Genomic DNA, 6,289 nt, shown 5'->3' with positions numbered 1-6,289 from the left:
CAAATTGCTACGAGAATCCAAAGCTAAGACAGAGCGAAAATAATAAAATGAGAAAGCCCTACCTGACAAAAAAAGGGGTAGAAATTGAAACTCACACAATAAAATAAACCAATTGCCAAATCTACTAAAACTAATGGCAAAGCATAAACCCCCTAAGCCAAATCCAATGAGACCAGCCTCGTGAAGATCCCATGCTCACAACTCCTAGAATGAATTAAAAAAAAATCCTTCAAAAGAGTATTTCCAAAATGGCACTGAAATTTCAAAATCTAAAAAGTGAGAAGTGAATAATGAATTCACTTTTCCAATACTTATTCACTCTTTGAGTGAATAGTTGATTCTGGAAATTAGCTAGCTAGAGTAGCTAAACTCTAAATCGACCCAAATGAAAATAGGTTATTATCCATAACAAAAATTCACCTAAGGAAAAGCTAAAAGATTTAAAGCCTGAAAACCCAAAATCACAGAAAATCACTTAACACTTTTGCGAAAAATGCAAACTTCTAAATGCATAGACACACTCACTGGTCTAATCACATAATGTAGATGAATTCAGATTTACTAATCACCGAAAGGTTTTAATTAAAAATAACTAAATAAGGATATGTCAACCATACAGGGGTGACATTGGTAAAATATGAACAACTAAATCACTATCTCTATGTGCCACTACTAGGGATATAATTCCTGCACACTAAAATACACGATCAAGTACATTTGCATATAATATAATAGCCGAAGCAATTAAAACATTAATTAACTAATTAATCCATTTACATCACTCACATTCGTAGAAAGTGCAAAGAACAAGAATGAAGTAAATAACCATAACATAGAATCCATCTCATAACATACTCAACAAATATATCCAATAAACCATAAAACCAGATAACATCATAGATCTACTGTCATCTCAAAATAGCATCAACATGCAAAATGATAAACTAAATAGCATAGTAGTATAGCATCTATGGTACTGAATCAAAGTAAAACATCCAACCCTCGAGTCATCATAAGGTACAAAATAAGAGTATCAAGTATCTCTCGAATCAAAATAGACAAGGTACAAATTGCAACCATGAGAGGCACTACATTCTCTTTGGAGCTAATGTTATGCCTTATCTTCAACTTCTATTCCACCTTCATAGCATACTAATGGGCATCCTCAACTAAAGAAATATTCAACATGGCAATCTCATCCTAAATCAAACCATTAGTATATCTAGCCACATTTTCCTTAGAAAATTCTCTATGTCCAGACTAAATTTTTAACTTGTAGAACTCCTTGTTAAAATCCTTCATAGTCATATCCTTATGCTTCAAATTCTACAACATTTTAAACTACTCAATTTATAATCAAAAGGAATGAAATTAGGCTTCAATTTTGTTATCATCAATCTCCATCTAGTGATCTTTATTTCACCTTTAAATTCTCTATCTCTTTGTAATTCTTTCCACCATAAAGTTGCATGTCCTTCCAACTTAGTTTGTTCCAACTTCACTTTGAGTGGATCTCCAATATCTTCTAACTCAAATTAGTCTTACAAATTACCAATCCAATCAATCAAGTCTTTAGTATTCAAGGTATCTAATAAATTAGAAACATACATCTCATGTTTTGGCTTCAAGTGAGCTCTAGATCTATCAATTGACTAGTTTTTTCTTCCATATGTCTCTCCAATCAATTAGCTCTATCTTCACCACTAGATCCAAAAGCCTCAAAGTCTTCAACAACTTCCTCATAACCAAAAGAGGTCATGGTGGAAGATTGGGTGGATGAATTGAACATGGATAGCAACCCTCAAACTATTCAAGTATCTCAAAATATTTGCTACTATCATCAATATTGCCAAATCTAATATCTAACTTGTGGAATTCCTCAATATACTCTTTCACAATTATATCCTTTTGCTTGAAAATTTGCATTTTCTTTAACAAAATAACTTAATAATCACCAAGAAGGAATTTACCCATCAACTTACCAATCAGCTTATGCAAAGTCTTGATATTTTATTTCCCTTTTCTTTATCTATCAATTTATAAATGTTTCCATCAAAGAGATACATGTCCTTCCAACTCTATAGCTTATGTCTTTATCTTCGTATCAACTAATGTAATTTCATACTCAAGATATTTTTTCATTTTAGAGATCCAATCTAACAACTCATTAGCAACAATATTACCATGGTAATCAAGAGGATTGAAATTTGGCTTAGCCACCCTTGTCAAATATCTCAATAATATTGCATCACCTTGTTCCAAATTAATTAAAGGCTCAGTCCTTAATTCCCCTAGCTTCATCTTCACTAACATCTTTAATAAGTCATCCTCTTTTTTAGGTTGTCTCAAAAACTTCAAATGTAGTTGCAATCTGTATCAACTTATCCTTGATAGTAAGCTCTACATTTCCTCTTTCATGAACCATCTTTCACAATAGTTACAAAAAGATCATAACCCTCTACAAGTTATAGGTTAGATTCTACATTTTTTTCTCTACAACCAAAACAAAATGGGTTCCCCACAATCTAAGATTCCACAAGGAACAAATTTTTTTCCCTAACACCAGTTGATGTAGGGATGATAGGAAAATCCCCAAAGGATATGTCTAACTAGGCTACAAGAGTAACAAATGGAAGAACAACACAAGAAAAAGATGAAACAACCTAATTCAATTGATTCAAAGAAAATCCAAATTAATTTTCTCACAATATGATTGGCATAAGGCCTATTCAGTTGTAGCCTTGAATTACAAATAAATTCTATGTGTGAGCTTAAATTTATCAAACTTAACCTCTATAACTATATTTTTCCAAAAAACCCCTCCAAAGTACATAATATAGTCATCAAAACTGATGCAAGGGCATCTGAGGTTCCTAGAGATTCTAGAATTTTTGGTCGAAGACTGGAGTTTCTCATCCATCATTGTGGCATTTCTTAGTTGGAGGTTTGACCAAATGGGCTCAGTGGAGAAGCTTGGTGTTTAGTTGAAGTGTGTTACTTAGTTGAGGAAGTATTTCTCAGTCCTTGTTGGGGTAGTTCCTGGTTATAGTGTTGACCAAGGAGCTTAGTTACAAAAGGCACTCAATCATTAAAGGAACTCAAAAAATCTTATTGTGCTCAGTGATGCTTGGAGAGATTGGTAGCTGTGTTTTCTTGGAAATGTCTAGATTTCTCGTGTTTGTTGGTACTTTGTTGTGTGGTCATTGTGGGTTAACATGAGGGTTAAATTTTCATATGTAATGTTTGTTGCAAGCTAACTTCTAGCTTAAGTATACATTTAATGTAAGGTTTTATTTAATTTGTGACTTGCTAGGCTGGCTTGTGGCTTAGTTGGGTATAAGCAGGGGGCTTGGGTAGTGTCTTAGAAAATTCAGTCAAAGGGAGCGAAAGCAAAGATTCAAGGAGGAATCTTAACTTTTCATATGTAATGTTTGTTGCAAGCTAATTTCTAGCTTAATTATACATTTAATGTAAGGGTTTATTTAATTTATGACTTTCTAGGTTGGCTTGTGGCTTAGTTGGGTATAAGTAGGGGGCTTGGGTAGTGTTTTAGGAAATTCAGTCAGAGGGAGCTGGAGCATAGATTCAAGGAGGAATCTAGAGTTGCCAATTTGTGAGTAGAGCTAGTAGTTATAGCTTGGGAAATACGGATATTTCTTAGTGGCTTGTGAGCACAAGTTTAGATCTTGGCAGGGGTTTCTACCATAGTGTTGTTGTTTTGCAAATTTGACTAGGTAGGGTTTTTGGGTTTGATCTTGAGGGATCTTGCAGAACTATCACTTGCTTTGTATTTGGTTGTAACTAGGAAGACCTTACATCTTGACAAATTATATGCAATCAATTTTTAATTGAATAAAGAGTGGCATTTTTTATTAGATCTTGTATATTTTGTTATGTTTCTACTATGAGGTTATTTGTTTGGGGCTACGATATATCTTTTGGGGATTCTCCTTCCTAATTCTAGATCAAGTGGTATCAGAGTGAGTTTTTTTTAGCATGTAGACAGATCACTGATTGAGGCACTTTGCACTAGGACCTTGGGTTGGGTGAAGTTGATTTAAGAATATCTTGATCTAGCAGTGATCATTTTCTTCAAGAGTCCTAGTTTGTGATTCTTAGTGTGGGGTGGTAGATTGTGATCTAGCCTACACTTTCAAGGGATTTTTGTCAATTAATCATTTGGATGCAAAGATGAATTTATTTCAGAGGGTTTATGAAGATCTTGGAAGATGCCTTTGAGAAGATTGGACCCTGAGATGATTGCAAATCTCTATGATGTGGTGGAGATGAGGATAAATGAGGTGATTGCTTGGGTGGATGCTACTTTGTCTAAAAGAGTTAAGGAACAAAAGAAGGAAGTTGTATGCTATTGGAGTTGGAGTTTGCCAATCTAGAAGAGAGTTGTCTAGTCAGTTAGGAGACTTTTTTGAGAACAAAGAAGGTGTGAAAATGTCAAGATGATGGTTGGTTTTGTTGATCAATTTATGGAGTCTAATGTGAAACCTGTAGAGAAACTTGTGTTTGTTGTTGAAGAGGTTGCTAGCCTTGTTGATGTTAGGATGGAGATTTGTTTTCATGATCAGTTGGTTGTGTCTAACATGGAAATTGTAGAGAACTTGCTCATGGATAATCAGGTTGTTGTGGGTGATGATTTGTATGTTGCAAAGCATCTTGGTGTTGGGATTTTGGCATGTGTTGGTGATTTGACTTTCATATTGTTGTTAGTGTGGATTTAGTTTTGGATCTTCCTATTATTTTGCAAATGTGGAGTTTGATGTCTTGTCACTGAGATGGATTGTGGTGATAAGTTGCATGTTGATTGGTTAGTGGTGATAGAGATTATTTTAGTGTTTGGAGGGATGTCACATGTGGGGGTGATTTGTGGATTGGCTCTCTTGTCCTTGATGGATTGGAAGTCTTTGGTGAAGATGAAGCGGAAGTCTAGTTTTCATGAAGGAGCAAAGTGTGGGGCACACATTTCTTTGTACTATAGGAGTCTGATGCAGGGGCATCTAAGGTTCTCGAGGATTCTAGCATTTTTTGGTGGAAGATTAGAGGTGCTCGACCATCTCTATGGTATTTCTCACATTAAGGCTTGGTCGAATGGGCTCGATGGAGAATTTTGGTGTTCAATTGAATCCTTTGCCTAGATTGAGGAGGTGTTGCTCAGTCCTTGTTGGGGTAGTTCCTAGTTGTAGTATTAACTAAGGAGTTCAATCATTGAAGGAGCTTAGTTATGGAAGGCACTTGGTTATTGAAGAAACTTGGCAAATCTTATGGTGTTCGATGATGCTTGGGGAGCTCAGAAGGTGTTTTTTCTTTGAAGTGCCTAGATTACTCGTGTTTGTTGACACTATGTTGTGTGGTCATCATGGGTTAACATGAGGGTTAACTTAAATTTGTATTTAATGTTTGTTGCAAACCTACTTATGGCTTAAATATGCATTTAATGTAAGCGTTTATTTAATTTGTGACTTTCTATGCTGACTTGTGGTTTAGTTGGGTATAAGTAGGGGCCTTGGGTAGTGTCTTAGGCAATTCAGTCAGTGGGAGCTAGAGTAGAGATTCAAGGAGGAATCGAGAGTTGTGAATTCGTGAGCAAAGCTAGCAATTGTGGCTTGGGAAACAAGTAGATTGCTTGGTGGCTTGCGAGAACAAGTTTAGATCTTGCTAGGGGTTTCTACTAGAGTGTTGTTATTTTATAGATCTAGCTAGCTAGGATTTTTGGGTTGGATCTTGTAGAACTATTACTTGCATTATATTTTGCCATAACTGAGAAGGCCTTATAGCCTAACACATTGTATACATGTAATCAGTTGTTTATTGAATAAAGAGTTGTGTTTGTTATCAGATCTTGTATATTGTGTTTTGTTTTCATTGTGTGGTTATTTGATGGGGGCTAGGACATCTCCTTTAGGGATTCCCTTGCCTTGCACTACATTAAAGACACATATGTTGGCTAGAAGATCACAAATCCTAAAAGGAAATGTATTGCAACATATAGGTTGCATTCCTCAATGAGAAATGGACAACCACATAACTAAGCATAAGAAGAGGTGTGAGTTTAGATGTAGGTCCACATGAGATCCAAGAATCAACATGAGAAGCCATGAAATATCACATACATGTAGGAACTTCCCATAAGTTAATTTTACACATTATACGAGATGCCAAGAAAGAACAAGTCACAAGTAAGAATGAATATGAACATACTAGCAAGGAAACATTAAGAACTATTACCAAAGAGATAAGACCCACAGTAGGTCCACTCCTTAAACCCATGCTCACA

The sequence above is a fragment of the Cupressus sempervirens genome, chromosome 2, assembly GCF_028749045.1.
Source record: "Cupressus sempervirens isolate cs-2001-9-10 chromosome 2, ASM2874904v1, whole genome shotgun sequence".
Classification (NCBI taxonomy): domain Eukaryota; kingdom Viridiplantae; phylum Streptophyta; class Pinopsida; order Cupressales; family Cupressaceae; genus Cupressus; species Cupressus sempervirens.
The sequence above is the reverse complement of the archived record's forward strand: the minus strand, read 5'-3'. Positions refer to the sequence as shown.